The 25107-nt window shown below is 51.5% G+C and overlaps 3 long non-coding RNA genes across 5 annotated transcripts; all 3 read right to left on the reverse strand.

Annotated features, from left to right (window-relative positions):
* Positions 1 to 395: 395 nt before the first annotated feature.
* On the reverse strand, positions 396 to 12296 carry LOC103168966. Of its 3 annotated transcripts, XR_005659723.1 has the most exons (10): positions 12203 to 12296; positions 7921 to 8041; positions 7223 to 7270; positions 6487 to 6964; positions 6172 to 6280; positions 5266 to 5347; positions 2863 to 2973; positions 2312 to 2450; positions 711 to 917; positions 396 to 627 (listed from the first exon to the last, which is right to left on the reverse strand). It is a non-coding gene; the product is annotated as an uncharacterized LOC103168966 (long non-coding RNA). The 3 variants fall into 3 exon arrangements; XR_005659724.1 differs by lacking the exons at positions 7223 to 7270; positions 7921 to 8041 and having other exon boundaries at positions 12203 to 12287; XR_005659725.1 differs by lacking the exons at positions 396 to 627; positions 711 to 917; positions 2312 to 2450 and adding an exon at positions 2672 to 2725.
* A 1181-nt stretch (positions 12297 to 13477) lies between these two features.
* LOC114808897 lies at positions 13478 to 14773 on the reverse strand. The gene is made up of 3 exons (XR_003756660.2): positions 14625 to 14773; positions 13794 to 13874; positions 13478 to 13519 (listed from the first exon to the last, which is right to left on the reverse strand). It is a non-coding gene; the product is annotated as an uncharacterized LOC114808897 (long non-coding RNA).
* Positions 14774 to 20813: 6040 nt separating this feature from the next.
* Positions 20814 to 23174, reverse strand: LOC120638201. The gene is made up of 3 exons (XR_005659722.1): positions 22981 to 23174; positions 21728 to 22241; positions 20814 to 21220 (listed from the first exon to the last, which is right to left on the reverse strand). It is a non-coding gene; the product is annotated as an uncharacterized LOC120638201 (long non-coding RNA).
* Positions 23175 to 25107: the final 1933 nt, after the last annotated feature.

The following is a 25107-nucleotide window of genomic DNA, read 5'->3' on the forward strand; positions in this document are numbered from 1 at the left end:
GGAAGAAGTGGGGAGGGCTTTTGCAGACAACATAGTTCCTGTTCTCGCAAACACTTTCATCCCAGAACTGGCTGCCCCAGGAAGCATGAGTGTACAAATACAAACTGACAGGTGGATTCCGCTCACTGCCACTCGCTCAATACCGGACCCCCCAGAGACCCTCACGACCGTCACTAATCCCGGTGCCCGACATACCCGGCGAGACTGCCGACTGGACGGAAATCTGGTTCCGGGAGAATGCCTACCTTCTGCTCCCTGAGGTTGATGATCGTGGTACTTATTAAGCGCTTACTATGTACCAAGCACTGTTCTAAGCACCGGGATAGAGACCAGTTAGTGAGGTCGAACCCAGACTGGGGGCACAGGGATGTTTGACCCCCCCCCCCCCCGAACCTTTAAGGTCCCTGCGTCTTCTCGGGTCCCAGAGTCAAGTCTAGCAGAATGAATTGGCTGTGTTAACTCCCATTTTCAGAATGAACCCCTGCGCTGAGAGCAGCAGCCCCTGCTTCGTAAGATGAATCCCCATCACGCGTGTACACGTAGACAAACACATGCCCACTCCATCTTCCCTTTGGAGAGGCAGTGCAGCTCCTGGTTCCATTTCTTCACATGAGTGGGTCGCGGTTCCTGGAATCAGACAGTTGGATCCACTCTTCAGAACTCTAGAAATGCACTGAGCATCCCCTGCCTCAAATCCCACCTGCACTCACCGGGGTCATCCACACCCAAGCCGCTCGCTGCCGGGTCGGGGAGAGAAGAGGAGCTGTCCTCCCTGGCGGCTCCAGACTGGGATTCTAGTCCACAGTTCCTTCTGGGACCGAGCGCCCAGAGAGACGTTTCCCATGACCATCCAGAGGCTCCTCTGGGGATGGGGAGTGGGGGTGAGAGAAAAGAACATCTGCCCTGGAATCTCTCTACTGAGAAAGAAAACAACAAAGAGACACCCGTATGGAGTCAGAAAGTGCTCCTTCCGCCCTAAGGACTCACAGTGGCAGCACGTCCCGCTCTCCTTCTATTCCCCAAGCCCGATACCCCTCCATTTCCCAAACTGCCGCCCGCCTGGCTAGATGGAGACTCGGCCCTGGAGGACAGTCTTCGAGTGGTGTGAGGACCACCGTCTTTCACTCCTGATTCTAGCTCACAACCCCCAACAAGCCCTTCCTCAGCCCCTCCCTTCCCCGAATCCCAGCAGGCACCACCCTCACTTCGGGGAGCAGTCCGACACCTACCACAGCTCCAGCCGGCCTCCTCCCCTCCTCCTCCCCTCACCTCACCAGAACCCGAGCGGGGCTCGGGCCAGCTGCCCAGCAGAAAGTGAAGCCGCCAGTTGAGCTGCCTGGGACCCCAGGGTTGGGAGCTAATAATCCACAGGGGCCCCTCAAGTATCAAATGAACCAATCGACCTCGGGGTGGGAGACGGGGGGAGGGGCACAGCGTAAATAACCCATATGGGCCACCGGGGGGTTGCTATGACACACAGGGGCCTCAGGGGGCATAACAAAGTGACCTGGGGCCTTGAGGGGCCAAATAACTGACGTTGGCCCTCCAGGGTCCCAGGTCCATTAATATGCCACCTGGGAGCCAGTTATCCCACATACGATCGTGGAGCCCACACTACTCATTTCCAGGAGGCAAAATATCCCCACACAGGCCCCACTAACCCATCCGTGCTCCCCAGTATCCAACTTGGGACCCCAGGTGCCACACCTGCCACAAACACATCCCCCACCCCCTACCCCAGATTCCCCACTGCCCCCCTGGTCCCTCACCCCCTAAACTATAGTGGCAAGAGCACAGGCTTGGGAGTCAGAGGACACGGGTTCTAATCCCCACTTTGCTCTCATCTGCTGTGTGACCTTGGGCAACTCGCTTAACTTCTCTGTACCTCAATTCCCTCAACCATCAAATGGGGATTAAGACCACGAGCCCCAAGTGGGACAACCTGATTACCTTGTATCTGACCCAGTGCTTAAAACAGGCCTTGGCATAGCGTAAGCACTTAATAAATACAATAGCAGTAATAATAATACTACATCATCCCCAGCCCAGACTCTTCACTGCCCATCCTACCCCCCATGCCCCACGTCTCTGTCTCCTCCACACGCCACATCCAGCCCATCACCCACCCACGATCCCCCAACGTCCCACCCCCTCTTCCCAATGCCCACATCACACCCACACCTCCATCTCTTCCAAAGTCCCTCTTCCCTCTCTCACCCCCATCCTCACCCCACACCCATCTTCCCATCCCATCCCCCCAGTAACCCCCATCCATCCACCCACCCAACAACCCCCATGCCACCCCACGCACCCATTCTGGCAGACTCCTCAGACATCGCGGGGGCTCTCGCGGCCAATCTGCCGTTTTTATACAACTCTTACACTGTACACAGCCTTTGGGAGGGTACAGTATAGCCATCAACTACCACAGTTCTTCCCCACTCTGTGAGCTAGAGGGGGAGATAGACATTATCGTACAGCAACGTATTATGGACAGATACGCCGCTGAGGTGGAAAAATGAACAGTCCCGGTTTAGTCATATTAAGCCGTGAGAGAGGCCAGAGACGCGGGAGATTTCAGAGGTGATGGGACATCCACCCTCGACCCTGAAGGTCCCCAGGGTCATGGTGACCCCGCCTGGTCTGCATCCGGGGCAACGGCCGGCCTTTGGTTGGACATGACCCAATCCGTTCTTTGGGCACCCTCCCTCTGGTCTCAGCTGCCCTGGAAACGGAAGCGACTGTTGGTCAAAAAGGATGACCCAGATGACTTGGACTCTCTATCCCGGCTCCTCTGAGCCCAAGTCCAGACAACGTCTTTGAGGAACATCTTGTTCATTCCAGAAAGGCCTCGATACTCACGGTGACTCTCTGGGCATCCTCTGGCCCTACGGATAAGAAAATGTCCATCTCCCGGGAAAGACTGATGTCTCTTCACCGGTCCTGACCCATGCACGTCAGCGGTGGCCGACCCTACACCCAAAATACGTTCGGATCAGTTAGAGACCTTGCAATCAATCACTCTGTATGTTGCTCCCTGTCCTTCAGGAGAGTAGAGTCTACTAGGGGAAAGAGATCTCTGTCATATTCTAGAACTTCTCCCTACTGGTAATATTTTTTTAGGGTCTAGGTGCCATAGCAGGTTAGGGTTAGTGAATGCCCAAGTCTCTCATCCACGAGAGCATTAAAGTGGCACTATGTAGGGGGGGAAATAAGATGGAGAGCTGAAAGATTCATCATGCACTGCCTCCTGGAGAAGAGGTTATCGCAGAAGATCCTTCTGCCACATGAGAAGGTTGGGGAGGAGTTTGAGGGTCTAAGGAAAAAAGGACGAGCAGGAGGAGAGTGAGAACGCAAGAGGGCAGAACTAAGGGAGAGGCCCCGTGAGTAGCTCACCTCAAGGGTCGAGTGGGTGGGCTGAGTTGCAGGGGGAGAAGAAGTGGGTATCTGTGGGACTATCTAAGGTCTAAGGGAGGGGGGATAGCACGGGAAGAGAAGAGGAACCAACCTTGGGGGCCACCCACAGGTAAGAGGAGGGAGAGGAAATGCCAGAGCAAGAGCAGGAAAAAGAGGCCAGACAAGGAAAACCAGGAGGGGGATGTGTGGGGGAGATTGCCAATACGTAGTGTTCACAGGTGAACAGGGTGGTCCACGGTGTAAGAAGCAGCCACTAGGCAGAAAGAAAATGGAAGAGAAAGGCATCCTGACAGAGTTAGGAAAGAGGAGCAGGAAGAGTATAATGGCCTAGTGGCTAGAATGGGGACCTGTTAATCAGAAGGACCTGGGTTCTAATCCCCGCTCTGCCTCTCATCCACTGTATGACCTCAGGTGAGGCAAAAGCAGCGTGGCTCAGTGGGAAGAGCACGGGCTTTGGAGTCAGAGGTCATGGGTTCAAATCCCGGCTCGGCCACTTGTCAGCTGTGTGACTTTGGGCAAGTCACTTAACTTCTCGGTGCCTCAGTTACCTCATCTGTAAAATGGGGATTAAGACTGTGAGCCCCATGTGGGACAACCTGATTCCCCTGTGTCTACCGCAGCGCTTAGAACAGTGCTCGGCACATAGTAAGCGCTTAACAAATACCAACATTATTATTAATTCACTTCTCAGCCTCAGTTACCTCGTCTGTAAAATAGGCATTAATGCTATGAGCCTCATGTAGGACAGGGACTCTGTCCAACCCAATTAGCTTCTATTCACCCCTGTGCTAATAGAGGGCTTGACCCAGTAAGCACTTTTAATAAAAATCACTGTTATTATTACTATTCTTAAGGACGAGAAGGAGGGCAAGGATAAGGATGAGGAGGAAATCTGTATTCTCAAGCGAGTGGAGCTTGGTTTTTGAGGGATAGAGGAGGTGGTTGAAAAGGAACAAGAGGCAGCTAGTATAAAGGACCCATGCTTGAGTTTTGGACAAGAACAGAGAATGGTAGGAAGGGAATGGAGTGAGCAGTGTTGGGGGGGTGGAGCGGGGGTGGGGGGGGGGGGCGGGATTATGGGGTACCGGGCAGGGTTTTTTGTGGTTTGTTCATCTTGCTTAAGACTAACTGAAGTGTGGGCATGAATGAAAAGCAGTGGGGAAGGAATTGATTCGGCAGAAGGACTGGTTTAGATGCTCATCAGGAAGGCAAGAAAACTGGATGGAAGTGTTCAGGCAATGAGATCAAGAGATATCAGAGGCCAGGTTTGAGGGGCCTGATTTTAATGTTGGTATTTGTTAAGCACTTACTATGTGCTGAGCACTGTTCTAAGCCCTGGGGTAGACACAGGGGAATCAGGATGTCCCACGTGGGGCTCACAGTCTTAATCCCCATTTTACAGATGAGGTCACTGAGGCACAGAGAAGTGAAGTGACTTGCCCACAGTCACACAGCTGACAAGTGGCAGAGCTGGGATTCAAACTCATGACCTCTGACTCCAAAGCCCGTGCTCTGAAATCAGGCAGCTGAGAGAGAGCTGGGAAGGAAGAGGAACACTGGGGGACAGGGCAAATCCAGTGGCTTCAGTGTCACTAGAGTCTTTGGTGGTAGTGATAGCATAGTACCACTAATAACAGTCATAGTAACAACAGAGCACAGTATTCAGGACTGCCAGTTGCCTCCATGACAAGGAGGAAGTTGGGGAAGAAAGTTGGTTTTCCTTGCTCTTCCTCTGACTCTAGTTAGAAGTCCAGAACAGAAGATGAAGGCGACTGGCATGGGAGTCAATGAGGGAGGGGAATCCGCACTGCTGAGAACAAGAGAATACCAAGTCAGATTCATTCGCACCGGCTATGAGATGGTCGAGGAGGGCCTGGAGCCTGGATTCCCCCCGACAGTGTCCCCGGGCCTGAGTGGTCTGTAACTGCTCCTGAAAGTTGAGAAGCAAATGGGAGGAGATGCAAAGAATGCAGTTTCTTCCAACTAGGGACATTGCTCCCCGCTCCACCGCCCCCCCCCCCCCCCATCAACCTATTGTTCAACAGACGCGAGAGGAAGGACATGGATCCCCTGAATTCTCCACTCTTCCCTACCCCTGACGTTCGATCCCCAAACTTCCAATCTGAGGAAGAGCTGGACTCAAAGGGCAAGAGGTCTCCAGTAAAATGGCAGACTAAACAGGGGAGTGGGAAGGCCTGCAGTACACCGGACCACATCTTCCTATGCTCTCTACTGAGACTCAGGGTTGAGGCTACAGGACCTCAGAGAAGAATGGATTTAATGCCAGAGAGACAGACAGACAGACACACCCCACCCCCATCAATCTTGACCCTTACCTCCCACTCCTCTGGGAGCAACCCCTAGCAGATATGCTCCCTTCTGTGGGAGCTAGGGATGTACAAGGCAGCTTCAATGAGAGGACTGTTCACTAATATGCTCTACCCTACTCTTCACACTGGACCCCTCTCTGCCCCAGAATCCACCCCGTGCCCAGCCTGTAGGGCTGGTATTCCTGGCCCAGAGATACCTGGCACATTTATGCATTGGACAGAATTCAGTTTCGAGTACAGTGCCTGCAGTTTCAGCTCCCCAGCCTGTATGCTTCACTCTCAAGGTAATCTATCTACTGCACCTCATTGTGTCTCATCATGACATCTATTTCCTACTAAAATCCCAATAATAGTCAATTTCTCAGCAGAGAATGAGGCAGACTAGTGACAATCCCTGCCTCATTCCTGACAAAGGGCCCCTTACCTGGTTTCCCTTGAGAAACCTTTGTCAGACAAAGAAGAGTTCCTTCTTCAGGGCCTATGGACGTGCAGGGTCATTCTGAAGGCAAAACTGGAGGCACAGGAGGTTTGATCTGTTGACAGAATTAAGGGCTCCAGGTGTTCAGTCCCATAGTCAAGACAAACAGAACCAGTGCCCTGCACAGAGCCCCAGACCCCATTTCCAGAACCACCTTCTATGTCAACAGTGGCATCCTCTTCCCCACTTTTCCATCCCCCCCAACCCTCCCTTCTCACACACAGCCACGCACACCCCTTCTCTGTGAGGTAGGATACAGACCACGGCTCCAGCTTGTGAGCAGGGAAAGTTCGAGAATTGACCCGACTGTCCAAACTGCGGAGGGATGATCATCGAGGCCGGCCAAGCGTATTGGGCAGCTTCTGGCGAGGGAGCGGTAGCCGGTCAAAGTCTCTCCTCAGTCATCCCACCCCCAACCTGGGCACCGCCCGGCTTTTAGGCTGCGGGACTTCCTGACGGGTCTCGGAGCCTCTTGGCCACGCAACTGGGGGGGACTCGCCGCCCAAGGCCTCCTCCCACAACACGGTACCGGACCTCGGAACGTTGGTCTGATGACGGTGGGGAATAATTAGAGCTGCTCCGCCGGTCTTGGCCGATGCCCATCTCAAACCCTGGCGGGGACACCTAGATCAGTGATCCCAAAGGTTTGGGTTTCTCACCCTGCCCTTGTGTCCGCAGCTGAGGACCACATCTAAATCACCAGACGCTCATGTCTCCAGGAGAATCAGTGGTCTCCAAGCTGGAGAGAGAAGGGTAAGCATTTCAGATGACTTTTTTTTGCTAAGCACTCAATTCTCCCTCCTCCAAAAGACCCTAACACCATCAGATGTGCGGTCTCCAGAAACAGACCATCATTCACCCAAGCTGAATACAAAACTCTACCTGACTAATACTTAGCCTCCCCGTCCCAATCTGTTGGTCCACAAAGGGCTTGTACTCCAGGGACTGGAAGTCCAACCCTAACTGGACTATTTTCATTTGTGAATACGAGACCTACCTTCTGGGCTCCCTGTCCATAGCTGTGACAACTCAATCTCAGAAGTCTCTGTTTCGGAGAGAAAGAGAATAGTCTAAGAGCCAGTCTTCCTGCCTCACTTCAGACACTGGACTCCCAGAAACCACTACTGACAGGCCCAGACAGATCCCTTCCCCAGAGCCTGAGGCTGAGCAGGTTGACCCTGCTGAAAGGACTGTGGGCATAGGGAAGTCTGACCCATCTAGAGAATTGAGAGCCCCAGATCTGCTCAGTCCCACAGTCAAGTCAGACAAAGCCAGTTCCCTGCACAGAGCCCCAGGCCCAATTTCCAGAACCAGCCTCCCTATAAAGCGGTAGACTTCTCCTAAAATGTCCTTCTCCCAAAGCCAACTCCAATATATTCTCTCTCTCTCTCTCTCTCACACACACACACACACACAAACACACACACATAAAAATCCTTCCCATTGTAATGGCCACATGGTGCACATAGTCTGGTGGAGCGAGTCTGGAGATTGACTTGACTGTGCTCACACCGCAGGGGATGATCCTCAAGGCCAGGTCATGCATTTAACAGCACCAGTTTGGAGAGAAATAGTCGGTCAGATTCCTCCCTTTGTCACCCTGCCCAAGCAATGCGTTGCAGGACTTCTTTTTGAGTCAGAGCCGGTGAGACACGGAGTTGGTAAGGGTGTGGGCACAAACTTGGGATTCATCACCAAAATCTCCTCTGGGTGCTCGGCCGAGGAGCCCGGAGCATCGCTCTGAGGGAAGTCAGGTGTTAACGGAGCTTCTCCACCGGTCTTGGCTGAAACCCATTTGTGGTTGAGGAAACTGGCCCTGGAAGAGACAAGTGAATCATTGAGCCCGAGGGACCGGGTTCCCCCATCCTGTCCTCTGAGGTCCTCATCTGTTACTGCACAACAGTCTCCAAGAGCAACAGCTCTCACAGCTGGAGATGGAGGAGGAGATTGCAGAAAACCTGGTTTTTGATTTGCTGTTTTCCCCCTCGTCCCCAAAAAGCAGTCACCGCCCCAGGTAAGCTGACAGCAACTTTCTGCCTTTTTCACTTTTAGTGGGCCCCCTCAGAACCCCAGTTCTCTTACTCCAGGAGGGGCTTCTTCTCCAGAGACTGCAAGTCCAGCACAACTGCAGAAGTCAACTTTCAGTACCAAGCCTCACTGTTCTTCACATCCCAACCCACACCGCTGCTGACTTGGACTCAGGCAGGAGTCCTCAAGGCTCTGTTTCTTAGAGATGAACGGAATGAATGCATTAATGCCACCCCACCCTGCTCCTTTCATTCATTCACTCAATTGTCTTTTCTGAGTGCTTACTGGGTGCAGAGCACTGAACTAAGTGCTTAGAAAATAGAATTTGGCAACAGAGACAATCCCTACCCAACGATGGGCTCACAGTCTAGAAGGGGGAGACAGACAGCAAAACAGAACAAGTAGACAGGCATCAATAGCATCAAAATAGATAAATAGAATGAGAGATATATACACCTCATTAATAAAATAAACAGAATTATAAATATGTACAAATATACCCAAGTGCTGTGGGGCAGGGAAGGGGTTAGAGCAAAGAGGGAGGAGGGGAGATGAGGAGGGGAGGAAGAGCAGAGGAAAAGGGGGGCCCAGTCTGGGAAGCCCTCCTGGACGAGGTGAACTCTCAGGAGGGCTTTGAAGCGGGGAGGAGGGGGAAGAGAGCTAGTTCGGCGGATGTGAGGATGGAGGGCATTCCAGGCCAGAGGTGGGACGTGGGCCAGGGGTCGACGGCGGGATATGTGAGAACGAGGCACAGTGAGGAAGTTAGCGGCAGAGGAGGGGAGTGTGCAGGGTGGGCTGTAGGAGGAGAGCAGCGAGGTGAGATAGGAAGAGGCAAAGTGATGGAGAGCTTTGAAGCCAATAGTGAGGAGCTCTTGCTTCATGTGAAGGTCGATAGGCTACCAGTGGAGATTGTTAAGGAGGGGGGTGACACACCCAGAGCATTTCTGTAGAAAGATAATCCGGGCGGCCGAGTCAAGTATACAGCCGAGCCGGGAGAGACAGGAGGTTGGGAGATCAGAAAGGAGGCTGATGCAATAATCTAATCGGGTTATGATGAGAGATTGTACCCACAAGGTAACGGTTTGGATGGAGAGAAAAGGGTGGATCTTGGAGACATGAAGTTGAGACCGGGAGGTTTTGGTGACGGATTGGATGTGTGGGGTGAATGAACGAGCGGAGTCAAGGATGACACCGAGTCTGTGGGCTTGTGAGACAGGAAGAATGGTAGTGCCGTCCACAGTACTGGGAAAGTCAGGGGGAGGACAGGGTTTGGGAGGGGAGATAAGGAGCTCAGTCTTGGACACGTTGAGTTTTAGATGACGGGCGGACAGCCGGGTGGCAGTGTCCTGAAGGCAGAAGGAGAGGCGAGCTTGGAGGGAGGGAGAGAGAACAGGGGAGGAGATGTAGATCTGGGTGTCGTCTCACTATTGGCCTCAAAGCTCTCCATCACCTTGCCCCCTCCCACCTCACCTCCCTTCTCTCCTTCTATAACCCAGCCTGCACACTCCACTCCTCTGTCACTAACCTCACATGGTGCCTCGTTCTCTTCTGTCCCGCCGTCAAGCCCAGGCCCACGTCCTACCTCTGGCCCGGAATGCGCGCCCCCTCCCCGCCCCCTCAAATCGGCCAAACTAGCACAATTCCCTGCCTCAGGATCCTACTGAGAGCTCATCCCTTCCAGGAGGCCCTCCCAGACTGAGCCCCCCCTTTTCCTCTGCTCTTTCTCCCCTCTTATTCTCCCGACTCCCTCCCTCTACTCTACTACCCCACCCCCCCGGCCCCGACCCACAGCACTTGTTTATATGTACATATTTATTCTATTTATTTTATTAGAGATATGTATATATCTATAATTCTATTTATTTATATTGATGCTACTGATGCCTGTGTACTTGTTTTGTTTTCTGTCTCCCCGCTTCTAGACTTTCTAGACTCTGAGCCTGTTGTTGTTAGGTAGGGATTGTCTCCATTTGTTGCAGAATTGCACTTTCCAAGTGCTTAGTACAGTGCTCTGCACAAGTAAGCGCTCAATAAATACAATTGAATGAATAAATGAATGAAGCCTGGCCCTATCACTTGTCAGCTGTGTGACCTTGGGCATATCATTTAACTGCTCTGTACCTCCATTACTTCAACTGTAAAATGGGTATTAATATTAGGAGCCTCGTGTTGGGCGGGACCCTGTCTAACCTAATTTGCTTCTGACCACTCCCATGCTTAGTACAGTGCCTGGCCCACCCTGAGTATACCAATATTATGATCATCATTTGAGTTTCACAAAACCTTGCCACTCAGGACTTTGGAGCAACCTATTCTGCAGCCCTAGGTTGAATGCAGGGTCTAGAAGCTCCTTTCAACTCTCATTTGACACCAGCTCTTGATACCCAAAATGCCCGGAACCCCACATAAGGCTCCCTCAAACAATCGCTCCAATGCTTGCGGGCGAGGAAACTCCTTGCACCAACAAGGCAAAAATTCCATGAACCACTGTCACGCTTCCAGCCCACCCTGATTTGGTCTCAGCACGGATTCCCTACAATGCTCCTCCTCCACAAGTGATGGGACACCCACAGACACAGAAAACCCGACATTGCAAATTCACCTATTCGTTATATTGGGTCCCTTTTTTCCCCAGGCCCTGCCGCCACATCAGCACCAAAGGGATCCTTTCTCTGGGGGCCAGAGTTGTGTGCAGGAGATGCTGAAGACTGGACTGTGGACTCAGGTAGGTTTGACCCGCCTAGAGATTTAAGGGCCCCGGGTCTTCTCCAGCCCACGGGCCGGTCAGCAGAATCTATTCCGGGTACGGAAACCGGTTCCCGGATCCAGGGCCGGCCGCGGCGCTGAGAGACCAGAGGCCGCTCCGCTAGCACTTTCACCCACTAAAGACAACCCCATAATGCACGCATATACCCTCCACAAGCCCATCACTCTCTGGAGGAGACAGCCGAGAGCCTCGGGCAATACAATATATAGCCTCAAGTAAATAATAATAATATTGTTGGTATTTTAAGCGCTTACTATGTGTCAAGCACCGTTCTAAGCACCGGGGTAGATACAGGGTAATCAAGTTGTCCCACGTGAGGTTCACAGTCTTAATCCGCATTTTACAGATGAGGTCACTGAGGCACCGAGGGGTTAAGTGACTTGCCCACAGGTACATAGCCGGGGGGTGGGGGAGGTGGGCTTAGAACCCATGACCTCTGCCTCCCAAGTAAATGACATTGCTGGGTAGGGGGCAAGAGATGGTTCTTAGCTCAGTCTCTGGACAGGCTTGGGGTGCCATCCACTTCATCCCCACGTTGCACTGTGAAGATTCTCATGGCCACGAAGACCTCTAGAGGTCTGCGTCCGATGGAACAACCAGCCGGCAAGTCAGTCATGACCTAGTCGATTCTTTGGGCGCTGTCCTTCTCATCTCCCCCGTGAACTGTGAGAGGACTGTGGAGTGATAGCCTTTTTTTTGTCAAACTAGGGGAAGAGTGGGAATGTCTGAAAGCAGTGGGGAAGGAAGTAATTCGGCACAGAGAGTCTGGTTGAAGATTATATTCATGAAGGGAAGAAAAGTAGGTGAGTGTTCAGGTGGGGTGAAGGAAAGGAAAAATCAGAGAAAGTGTGCGGAAGTGACTTTGAAATCGGGCAGATAAATAGCCGAGAAGGATGAGGGTGGATGTGAGGAAGATATGGGGACAGGGCCAATCCAGTGGCTCTGGTGTCACTGGATTCTATGATAGGAGTGATAGTATTGATTAAATACACCTGAAGTGCAGAATACAGTCTTAAGCACTGCCAGGTACCTCTACATCAAGAAGGGAGTTGGGGTCACTGCGGGTTTAAGGCAGGATTTGTGTCTAGAATATATGGTGAAGCCAATAGGCACGGGAGTCAACGAGGGTGGGGAGTCATTGTTGTCGAGCAGAGGAAAGCGCAAAGTTCAGTTTATTCTTACCGGCTCTGAGATGGTCGATGGGGCCCCAGGGCCTCGATTCCCACCAACGGCACTCCCCGACATGAGTCGACTGCTAGGACTCCTGCAAGTTGAGAAGTAAATATTTGGAGATGCAGAAAATGCAGTTTCTCCAAAACACAGACATTCCTCCACCACCCCCTCATCAACCATCATTCATTCATTCATTCAATCGATTGTATTTATTATGCTCTTACTATGCGCAGAGCACTGTTCTAAGCGCTTGGGCAAGTACAATACAGCGATGAGGCATGAGAGGACAGTCACAGAATCACTGTCTTCTCCACTCTTCCTTACCCCTACCACTGGCTCCCCACACTCCCAGGCTGCAAGAGGCCTGGACTCAAAGGTCAAGAGGTCTCCATTGTGTGATGGTGTTTGCTCCTTCTCTCTCACACACACCCCCACCCCCCCAGCCTCCGGGAGCAAGCCCTAGCAGATATGGAAAGGCCCCTTCTGTGGGAGCTAGAGATGCACAAGGCAGTTCCATTGAGAGGATGTTCACTACTAAGCTCTACCCTACTCTTCACACTAGAGCCCTCTCCCTCTCAAAGACCCCTTCCTCTTCCCTCTCACCACAACTATTGGGCCTGTAGGGCTGGTATTCCCGACGCCAGGGATATCGGGCACACTTGTACATTGGACAGAAGTTGCTTCTAGTAAACTGTCTGCATTTTCAGCTCCCCATCCTGTATGCTTGGTTGTCAAGGCAACTTATTCACTACGCCTCACTGTGACTCTTAACAACTAACATCCATCTCCTACAAATCCCAACAGCTCAATTTCTCAGCAGCAGATGAGGTAAACAGTGACCGGCCCTGCCTTACTTCTGACAAAGCATCAGCTACCTAGCTTCCCCAGAAGCCATTGTCAGACGCAGAACAATCGCCGCTTTGGTGATTGAAGATGGGCAGGGTGGCTCTGAAGGCAAGACTTCGATGCCTCTTAGAATTCAAGGCCCCGGGTCTTCAGTCCCCAAATCAAGTCAAATAGAACCTATGCCTTGCACAGAGTCCCAGTCCCCATTTTCAGAACCAGCTTCTGTGTGGCAATGGCAACCACTTCCTCACTGTTATATCTCCCCACCTAATTAAACCACCTCACCCCTCTTCGTGCATGTGTACACGTACACACACACACAGACACACACACACACACACCGGACGAACACCTTTCCTTTGAGATGACAGTGCAGCCTGCAGCTCTCTCTCAACGGCAGGGCAATTCCCGAGAATTGACCTGACAGTCCAAACTGTACAGGGATGGTCCTCAGGGCCCGGGAAACGCACTGGGCAGCCTCTGGAGAGAGAGGAATAGCTAGTCAGATTCTTCCCTCCGTCATCCACCCCAACTTGTGCACTGCCAGGCTTTGAGGCTGCGGGATTTCCAGCCGGATCTCCGAGCTGTCTGGACTCACTGCCGAGGACTCATCTGGCAACATGGTACTGGACCCTGGAGCGTCAGTCCTGTGGAGTTGGGTTTATAAGTGGAGCTTGTCCACGGTCACGGATGCAGTTCTGAAACCTCGGCGGGGACACCTGGATTAGTGATCATGAAGATTTGGGTTTCTCACCATGTTCTCTGTCCACAGCTGAGGATCACATCTAAAAATCACCAGATGCTCGTGCCTCCGGGAGAATCAATCATCTCAAACCTGGAGAGAGGAGAGTAGGGATGTCAGACAACTTTTTGTGTGTGACCAAGCACTAATTCTCTCTCCTCCCAGTAACCGCAACACCAGAAAAGGTGATGTTTATGAGCATAATCGCAGTTAAGCTCCAAGCAAAACTCTACCTTACTAATACTTAACCATCCCTCCCAAATCTGTTAGTCCAAGATTCTAGGGACTGGAGGTCCAACCCAAACTGGACTCTTTCAGTTTTGAGTACAATGCCTGCACTTCACACACCCTGTCTGCACCTGTGACAACTCCATCTCAGAACTCGGCTTTTCAGAGAGGAATGGAGGAGATACATTTATAGTCTTCCTGCCTGATTCTAGACTCCCAAGAGCCACCACTGGCAAGCTCAGACATGTCCCTTCCCCAGGGCCTGAGGCTGCTCAGGTTGACCCTGCACATGGGGCTGTGGCTGCCGAGAGGTTTGATCCATCTCTAGAATTAAGGGCCCTGAGTCTTCTCAGTCCCACAGTCAAGTCAGACAGAACCAGTTCCCCGCACAGAGTGCCAGGCCCAGTTCCAAGAACCAGACTCCATAACAAGAGGGATAACCTCGTCCTGTTGTTGTCCAAAGACTACCCTCTTTTTTCTCTCTCTCTCTCACACACACACACAGACGAAAAAAAAAAACAACCAAAAAACCTTGCCTTTGTGGAGGGCCCCATGGCCCACAGTTCCATCTCTCCAGGGTAGGGGAAATCAGAGAATTGATTCGACTGGACTTACACTGCGCGGGGATGATCCTCAAGGCCAGGGCGAGGTGTTGAGCAGCCTCTGTTTGCAGAATAATAGCCGGTCAGATTCTCCCTCCCATCAACCTACCCCGAACTGTGCCCTGCAGGGCGTTGGTGCTGTGGGACTCCTGTCCGGGATTCAGAAAGACCTTGGTTTCTAGTCTGGCTGTGACACCTGTCTGCTGTTTTACCTTGAGCTAGTCACTTCCCTTTTCTATCTCAGTTACTTCATCTGTAAAATGGGGATTAAAACTACGAGCCCCAGGTGTGACAGGGGGCTGTGTCCAACCCGATTTGCTAGCATCCACCCAGGCACTCAGTAGCGTGCCTGACACATAGTAAGCCCTTAAATGCCATTATTACTGTTATCAACATCATGAGGCGTTTCACAACATCTTGAAACACAGGGCTTTGGACCAACCTTTTTGGCAAGCCTGGGTCAAATGGAGGGTTTACATGCTCCTTTTAATTCTCAGTTTACGTACGCTTTACACCCAAAAGACCCTGAACCCCACATGAGTCTCCCTCAAACCACTCTTCCAATGCCTTCAGGTGAGGAAACTACTTGCACTGACAAGGCAATTACCATGAACAACCATTGCTCTTCTAACCCCCGAATGATGGGCTCAGCCTAGATTCCCTAAAATGCTCTTCTCCACAAGTGATGGGCCACACATAGACACACAAAACCTGATATTGAATATTCAACCATGCCCCCTTCTCCCCAGGCCCTCCCCACCATCAGCACCAAAGGGCTCCTTTCTCTGGGGGTCAGAGTTCTGTGTGGAGTGATGCTGAAGACCAGACTGTGAATTCAGGAAGGTCTGATCCATCTATAGATTCAAGGGCCCCGGCTCTTCTCCGGCCCACGGTCCGGTCGACAGAATCTATTCCCAGGATGGAACACGGGCTCCCAGATCCAGAGCCGGCCTTGGTGCCAAGAGACAGGAGCACCCCCCTCCCAGCGCCTGGCTTGTCACCCCGACCGTTTTTTTCATCCCCCCTCCTATCCTCACTTATATTAATGTCTCTCTCTCCCTCTAGACTGTGAGCTTGTTGTGGGCAGGGACTGGGTATATTGATTTTGATACTGTACTCTCCCAAGGCTTTAGTACAATGCTCTGCACACAGTAAGTGCTCAATAAATTGAATTCAATGAATGAAGGGCACCCTGACACCTCAAAGTCAATCCCACGATGCACACAGTTTAAGGTTTAGCAGGGCAAACAGCTGTCATATTCTAGGTCTTCTTCCTACTGGCTATTTTAGTGTCAAGATATCATAGGAGCTTAGGATTAGTGAATGCCCAAGTCTTTAAGAGATGAGAACACTGAGGTGGCAGTTTGGTGGGGGGTGGGGGGTAAAGGATCCAAGGATGAAATGTTAACCATGCACTGCCTCCTGGAGAAGATGTCATTCCAGAAGATCCTTAAAGATGGAAGGCCCTGGTCTGCCACATGAGAAAGTTAAGGAGGAATTTGAGGGTCAAAAGGAGAATAAACGAGAGAAAGAAGAGAAAAGGAGAGAGAGAGACACTTAGAAAGGCATGATGAGTAGCTCACCTCTAGAGTGAAGTGTGTGGGCTGAGTTGTAGAGGGAGAAGAGTGAGGCCCCCTCCTACCTCACCTCCCTTCTCTCCTTCTACAGCCCACCCTGTACACTCCGCTCCTCTGCCGTTAACCTCTTCACTGTGCCTTGTTCTCGCCTGACTCGCCGTCGACCCCTGGCCCAAGTCCTACCACTGACCTGGAATGCCCTTCCACCTCACATCCACCAAACTAACTCTCTTCCCCTCTTCAAAGCCCTGAGAGCTCACCTCCTCCAGGAGCCCTTCCCAGACTGAGCCTTCCCTTTCCCTCTGCCCCTCCTCCCCTCCCCATTGCCCCTCCTCCCTCCCTCTGCTCTACTCCCTTCCCCTCCCCGCAGCACTTGTGCATATTTGTATCTATTATTTATCACTCTATTTTATTAATGATGTGCAGATATACCTATGATTCTATTTATCTATTTTGATGGTACTGATTCATTCATTCAATAGTATTTATTGAGCGCTTACTATGTGCAGAGCACTGTACTAAGCGCTTGGGATGAACAAGTCGGCAACAGATAGAGACAGTCCCTGCCGTTTGACGGGCTTACAGTCTAATCGGGGGAGACGGACAGACAAGAACAATGGCACTAAACAGCGTCAAGGGGAAGAACATCTCGTAAAAACAATGGCAACTAAATAGAATCAAGGCGATGTACAATTCATTAACAAAATAAATAGGGTAACGAAAATATATACAGTTGAGCGGACGGGTACAGTGCTGTGGGGATGGGAAGGGAGAGGTGGAGGAGCAGAGGGAAAAGGGGAAAATGAGGCTTTAGCTGCGGAGAGGTAAAGGGGGGATGGCAGAGGGAGTAGAGGGGGAAGAGGAGCTCAGTCTGGGAAGGCCTCTTGGAGGAGGTGATTTTTAAGTAAGGTTTTGAAGAGGGAAAGAGAATCAGTTTGGCGGAGGTGAGGAGGGAGGGCGTTCCAGGACCGCGGGAGGACGTGGCCCAGGGGTCGACGGCGGGATAGGCGAGACCGAGGGACGGGGAGGAGGTGGGTGGCAGAAGAGCGGAGCATGCGGGGTGGGCGGTAGAAAGAGAGAAGGGAGGAGAGGTAGGAAGGGGCAAGGTGATGGAGAGCCTTGAAGCCTAGAGTGAGGAGTTTTTGTTTGGAGCGGAGGTCGATAGGCAACCACTGGAGTTGTTTAAGAAGGGGAGTGACATGCCCAGATCGTTTCTGCAGGAAGATGAGCCGGGCAGCGGAGTGAAGAATAGACCGGAGCGGGGCGAGAGAGGAGGAAGGGAGGTCAGAGAGAAGGCTGACACAGTAGTCTAGCCGGGATATAACGAGAGCCCGTAATAGTAAGGTAGCCGTTTGGGTGGAGAGGAAAGGGCGGATCTTGGCGATGTCTACTTGTTTTGTTTTACTGTCTGTCTTTCTCCTTTTAGACTGTGAGCCTGTGGCTGGGCAGGAATTGTCTCTACCTGCTGCCGAATTGTACATTCCAAGCACTTAGTAGAGTGCTCTGCACACAGCAAGCGCTCAATAAATACGATTGATTGAATGAATGAATCAAGTGTCTCTGTGGCTGTGGAAGTTTTAAAACAGAGGCAGGAGATCAAAGTGGCAGTTTGAGTGGCCAGGACGCCTTCTGAGAGGGAGTGTCAGGCCCTTCACCCCATTATTCATTCAATAGTATTTATTGAGCGCTTTTTATGTGCAGAGCACTGTACTAAGTGCTTGGAATGAACAAGTCGGCAACAGATACAGTCCCTGCCCTTTGATGGGCTTACAGTCTAATCGGGGGAGACAGACAGACAAGAACAATGGCAATAAATAGAGTCAAGGGGAAGAACATCTCATAAAAACAATGGCAACTAAATAGAATCAAGGCGATGTACATTTCATTAACAAAATAAATAGGGTAATTATCCCCCCTCACCCTCCCCACAGGCATCAATGAGGTCAGGATAGTTGAGGGATGATAACCCTGGACAGAATGGCCCTGCAGGGAGGCCTTTGGGGGAAATTACCTGGCCCAGAAGAGCTCCCAGTTAGCCAGAAAGCAGATTCAAGGGGACCCAAAACTCAACACTTCCCCCCCTAACTCCCTTCTTTTCCTAAACTCACCAGACGCTTACACAGAAGCAAACACACTCAGTCTGGGGCAGAGTTAGGCCCAGGAAGCTTATATAGGGCAGGGAGGGGCCGAGGCCCGACATCACTAATCTATCTGAATAGAAGCAACTGGGAGAGAGGTCAGGTGTCCCGGGAAGAAGCTCCAGCCACATCACTGGAGGAGGAGAAGATGGCTGTGGGCAAAATAGGGTAGGATAGGAGATAGGATAGCGGATAGCATCTCTAGCATCTAGGCCGTGGGTTCTAATACCAGCTCTTCCACTTGTCTGCTGTGTAACCCTGGGCAAATCACTTCACTTCTCTGTGTCTCAGTTCCCTCATCTGTAAAATGGGGATTGAGACTATGAGCCCAGATGGATCAGGGACTATGTCCCACTCAACTGGCTTATATCCACCTAGCACTTAGTACGGAACCTGACACATGGTAAATACTTAACAAATACCATTATTATGAAAGCATTTGTTCAGAGAAACAGAAATTCCTAACAGCTGTCCACAGCGTCTCATCTCTGGCTTGACCCCTCCCACCCCACCTCTTGCTGTTCTATCTTAGTTCTCGCCTAATAGATCCCATTTCTCGGCCCCTGACACCAAACCTAAAGAATAGTCAAGGCATCCTGGCCCGTCTAAGCGGGCAAACCATCTCTCTCCCCCCCCTTCAGGGCCCTCTTAAAATCACATCTCCTCCAAGAGGTCTTCCCCAGCTAAGCCCTCATTTCCTCTACTTAATAACAATACTTATTACAGCAATTATAGTATTGGTAAGCACTTACTGTGTGCCAGGCACTGTACTAAACGCTGGAGGTACTGTAATAAATGCAGAAGGGAAGGAGAGAAGAGGAAGAGAGCTGATTTTGTTTTGATTTTGTAGATACTTGTTGTGTTTCAATATTTCATCATTCCTGATGGGCTATCTCTGGTCTTTCTCAGAGCTGGAAAAGGAGGCATAGAAAATTGCAGACAAGCTAGTATTTTTGGAGGGGACCGGGGAGCAGACATCATATCTGTGTCTGAGGCTACAGGACAGATTCTCACTCTCCTTCTCCCCCACACCCAGCCACACATACACACACACACACACACAAACACAAAAACAAAACCTTCCCTTAATAGTGCCAAAGTAGCCCACAGCTCTATCTCTCAAAGGCAAGGTAATTCTGTCAGTTGATTCAACTGTGCTCACACTGCAAGGGGATGGTACTCAAGGCCTGGGTGATGCATTGAGTGGCCTCTGTTTGGAGTGTAACCGTCAGTCAGATAAACCCCTCAATCATCCTACCCCAAGCTGTGCACTGCTAAGATCGTTGCTATGGGTTCCTTTCTAGGTCTGAGCCGAACGGACAAACTCGTGGCTCCCTTCTCCCTCCTCTCCAAAACACCAAGACACAGGACTCACTGCAGAACCTTCCTCTGGGTAGAATGTAGTAGTGCTTGGGTCTGATGGAAGCTTCTCCACCAGTCCTGACTGAAACCCAGCTGGATTTGTGGAATCTAGCCTTAAAAGACACACGTGGATTAGTGAGCCTGAAAAACCAGGTTCCCCCACACTGCCCTCCGAAGTCCACCTCTGTGGCCAAACACTTCGGTCTATGACCGGCTCAGACAACTCATAGCTGGAGAGGGAGGGGCAGGAGATTGAAGACACCCTAGGTTTTTTTGAAGACACCATTTTGCCTCTCTCCCAACAAAAACTGAACCTATCATCAGGAGAAGTGAGGTGTAGAGACAGACTACCCAAGATAATCTGACCACAACACCCTGTCCCATCAATACTCAGCGTCCCCCTCATCAGAACCTCAGTTCTGTTACTCCAAGAGGAGCTCATTCTCCAGAGACTGGAGGTCCAGCACAACTCAACTGCTGGTATTAAGCCTCACTGGTACTAAACCCACACCCCTACTGACTTGGTCTCGGACCGGAGTCCGCAACGCTCCGCTTGGAGTGGACACGTAGCCAGAGCTGTCAGACCCAAAAGGGTCCCTCCTCCAAGGTCTGAGGATGTGCGGGGTGAACCCGCAGACGGGACGGTGGGTACGGGAAGATATGACCCATCTATAGAATTAAGGGCCCCAGGTCTTTTCAGTCCTGCAGGTGAGTCCAACAGAACCAGTTCCTTGAACAGAGCCTCGGCTTCCAGAACCAGCCTCCATACCAAGAATGGCAATGTTGCCTCACTATCCTAGCCCAAAAGCTAACCCCGTCTCTCTCTCTCTCTCACACACACACATATATGTACATATATATATAAAACCTTCCTTTTACGGTGGCCACATGTAATAATAATAATAACGTTGGCATTTGTTCAGCGCTTACTATGTGCAGAGCACTGTTCTAAGCGCTGGGGTAGACACAGGGGAATCAGGTGGTCCCACGTGGGGCTCACGGTCTTAATCCCCATTTTACAGTTGAGGTAACTGAGGCACAGAGAAGTTAAGTGACTTGCCCACAGTCACACAGCTGACAAGTGGCAGAGCTGGGATTCGAACTCATGACCTCTGACTCCAAAGCCCATGCTCTTTCCACTGAGCCACGCACATGTCTCCCAGTTCTAGATCTCCAGGGTGGAGGAAATGTGAGAATTGATTTAACTGTATCCACACTGCAATGGGATGGTCCTCAAGACCAGGGAGAGGGGTTAATCAGCCACTGTTTGGAGAGTAATAGCTGGTCCGGTTCTCACTTGAGTCCTCCTTTTCCGCGTTTGTGCTGCAGGGTGTGGGTGCTGTGGGACTCCTGTCTACATCTGACCCAATGGGACACAGATCCAGTGCAGGGAGAGATCTGTGACTCATCACCAAGGCCTCCCCTGAGTAGAGAGCAGTAGAGTCTGGAGCATGGGTCTGATGGAAGCGAGGTGTTCCTGGAGCTTCCCTGCCAGTCCTGGCTGAATATTATCGGGAGTAGTGGAACCTGGCCTGAAAATACACATGAGGATTAGTGAACAATTCAGTGTCCTGGCTACTCTATCCTGCCCTCTGTGGCTAAACTCCTCAGTCTCCAGCAGACTCAATGGTCTCTAAGCTGGAGAACCAGAGGGAGATTACAGACCACCTTTTTGTTGTTGTTCTTGTTGGTTTTTTGGAAGCACTTCCCCCCTGCCACCACCCCACCTCATCCCAAACACTGATGCTATTCTCAGGTGAGTTTAAGTGTACAGACAGACCACCACAGCTCAAGAGAGTGTTACACTCTGCCCTGTTAATACTCGGCTTCCCTCGCCTCAGAATCCCAGCCCTGTTAGATCAGGAGTGGCTCATTCTTCAAAGACTGCAAGTCCCGCACAACTATCCAAGCCAATTTTCAGTACAAAGCCCGATCTGCTCCTCCCCACTCACACCTCTGCTGATCTGGACTTGGATAGGAACTTGCCCAGCTCTGCTTCTCAGAGAAGAATGGCCTGGGCCTTTCTATGCCACCCTTACTTCCTCCCGACACTAGTCCGACCTCGCGGAAGCCACCACCAGCAGGCCCAGTCCAGTCCCTTCTCCAGGGATTGGGGGTTTGCAGGGTGACCTTGCTGACGGCACACTGGCTGCAGGAAGGTGTGACCCATCCTTAGAATTAACGGCCCTGCTTCTTCTTGGTCCCACAGTCATGACAAAGGCAGCAACCTGCACAAAGTCCAGACCTCTTTTTTCCAGAACCGACCTGTGAACACAGTACGGCAGCCTCCACCTAACCCTTCTCCCCCCAAGACTTAACCCTACTGTTCATGTGAATGCCCACACCTACAGGAAAACCCTTCCCACTGGAGAGGTAGCATAGTTCCATCTCTCCATGGGGTCAGGGGTCTTCCCTACCCGCCCCCCCGCTCCCAGATCTGAAAATACGACCGGTGCCCTCTCTGCATGACAATGGGGCTTCAGATCATGGAGGTGCCTTGAACAACCAGTGTGTCTCTCCCGTAGTCATCGAGGAAAACCAGTGATCTCAGAGCTGGGAAGAAGAAGAGGAAGGAAGAAAAGAGAAAGAAACAAGGAGATTTGCAGACAATGCAGTTTCTCCTTTATTGCACTCCACCCCGGGCAAACTCCCCAAAACTGGTTTCCCCAGGAAGGATGTGTGTACAGGCAAAACCTGACTGCTAAACTGCTACATTCCACCCCGCACTTAACAGTGGTCCCCCAGAGACTCTCACAATTGTCAGTACTCCTGGGGCCCGAGATACCCAGCAAGGCTGCAGACTGGACAGGGATCTGTTTCCCATACAATGCCTTTCTTCTCTGCTCCCTGCATTCCCCAATCAACCCCTCTGCTGATTGCTTCATAATAAAGACCCCATGGTCCTGCCTCTCAGAAAGGGGGATGGAGTGGACACAGTCACAGTCTCTACTCTACTCCTCACTCTGCACCTCTCCTCTCCCTGCCCGCTCCCGCGACACTCTTCCCAAGAGGAAACCACCGTCAGTCATGGAAAGGTCTCTTTTCCCAAGACTGAGGATCTGCACACAGGGCTTTGAGCGCAAAGAGGTTCGATCGCTCTACAGAACTATGGTCACCGGGCCTCCTCGGTGACAGGGTCAATTCAGACGGAACCAGTTCCCCGCCCAGAGCCCCGGCCCCTGTTTCCAGAACCAGCCTCCTTCCCAAGAAAGGGATTCCCCCCCCGGCCCTCCTCACTCTTCTTCTCCTCAGGGTAACCCCATCAAGTACGCAAAATAGACCCAGACACCACCTTCCCTTTCGCATGGCAGTGCAGCCTCTGGCTCCATCCGTCGACAGCCGGGTGAATCTGGGGACGGACCTCACCGTGTCCACGCCGCATGACCAGAGACTGCCAGCTGGGGAGATGCGTCAAGCGGCCTCTGTGGAGAGGAAGAGAGACGGTCCGATCTGCCCCTTGGTCATCCGGCCCCAACAACGTGTCTTCCACCCTCCCGCGGATCAAACGACGAGATGACTGTAATGATGACAATTGTGGTATTTGTTAAGTGCTTATTATGTGCCGGGCACTGTACTGATTGCTGGGATAAATACAAGGTAAATTGGGTTGGAAATAGTTCCTGTCCCCCATAGGGTTTACAGTTTTAATCCCCATTAGACGGATGAGGTAACCGATGCACAGAGAAGTTAAGTGCTTTGCCCGAGATAATAACAATAATAATAATGTTGGTATTTGTTAAAAATAATAATGTTGGTATTTGTGAAGTGCTTACTATGTGCAGAACACTGTTCTAAGCGCTGGGGTAGATACAGGGTAATCAGGTTGTCCCACGTGAGGCTCACAGTTAATCCCCATTTTACAGATGAGGTAACTGAGGCACAGAGAAGTTAAGTGACTTGCCCACAGTCACCCAGCTGACAAGTGGCAGAGCTGGGATTCGAACCCATGACCTCTGACTCCCAAGCCCAGGCTCTATCCACTGAACCACGCTGCTTCTCCAGCAGACGAGCAGCAGAGCCGGGATTAGCACCTAGGGCCTTCTGATGCCCGGGCCCGTGCTCTATTCACTAGGCCGTGCTGCATCTCACGCTCCCATCGCACTCCCATCTAGCCTGGACATCTAAAACTGCATTCTTCAACCCACCGAGGGCTCGTCCCCGTCCCTTCCGTTTCCCGCACCTGATCCTAGCTCGTTGCAGGCCGGGAACGGATCCGCCGACTCGGTCGCATTGCACTCTCCCAAGCCCAGCTCTGTGACTTGTCTGCTGTGAGACCTTGGGCAGGTCACTTCCCTTGGCTGTCACTCACTTAGCTCATCTGTAAAATGGGGATCGAAACTGTGAGCCCCTTGTGGGACGACTGTGCCCGACCCCGGAGTTTAGTACAGCACCGAACACATAGTAAGCCCGTAAATACCATAATTATTATTATTGATACAGTGCTTGGCACACAGTAAGTGCTCAGTAAATACCACTGATGAATACGGTTGACCAAAGGAGCAGATGTGGGACATCTGCAGTGAATTCCCCCTTCCAGAAGGTGTGGAAGAAAGGAGCAGAACCATGACGGGGTTCACCCGAGGAGCCCTCTGCCCAAATGGACACACCCGCTGAGCGGGTGGGCCTCCAGTTCCGTTCCCTTCATCTCGATGCCTGCAGGGGAAGCAGCGTGGCCTAGAGGAGAGTGCCCAGGCCTGGGAGTCAGAAGGACCTAGGTTCTAATCTTGGCTCCAACACTTGCCTGCTGTGTGACTTCAGGTGAGTCACTTCACTTCTCTGTCCCTCTGTTACTTCATCTGTAAAATGGGGATTGAGACTGTGAGCCCCATGCGGGACAAGGACTTGGCCCAATGTGAATAGCTCTTGTCTACCCCAAAGCTTAGTACAGTGCCTGGTACACAGAAATAGCTTAGCAAGTACCAAAAAAAGAAAAGGAAAGTGTATGTAGGGCTTCACTCTGCTGAAATAAGCAGCTGTGTTCTCCACCTCTGAAAGACAAAAGGAGGCTCTACTCTCAGCGTGGCTAGAGAAGCAGCGTGGCTTAGTGGAAAGAGCACGGGCTTGGGAGTCAGAGATCCTGGGTTCGAATGCTGCTGCCACTTAGCTGTGTGACCTTGGGCAAGTCATTTAACTTCCCTGTGCCTCAGTAACCTCATCAGTAAAATGGAGATGAAGACTGTGAGCCCCATGTAGGACAACCCAATTACTTTGTATCTACTCCAGCGCTTAGAACAGTGCTTGGTACATAGTAAGCGCTTAACAAATACCAACATTATTATGAAATCCAGGGGAGCAGAAATGAACTACTGTGGGAAAGTAGTTCCCCAAAGTAGTAATAATAGATTCCCCTCTAGAATGCAAGCTCTTTAAGGGCAAGTAACATGTCTGCTCATTTTGTTCTACTGCCCCAAGGTCTTAG

Source organism: Ornithorhynchus anatinus, unplaced genomic scaffold, assembly GCF_004115215.2.
Source record: "Ornithorhynchus anatinus isolate Pmale09 unplaced genomic scaffold, mOrnAna1.pri.v4 scaffold_356_arrow_ctg1, whole genome shotgun sequence".
In the NCBI taxonomy this organism is placed as follows: Eukaryota; Metazoa; Chordata; class Mammalia; order Monotremata; family Ornithorhynchidae; genus Ornithorhynchus; species Ornithorhynchus anatinus.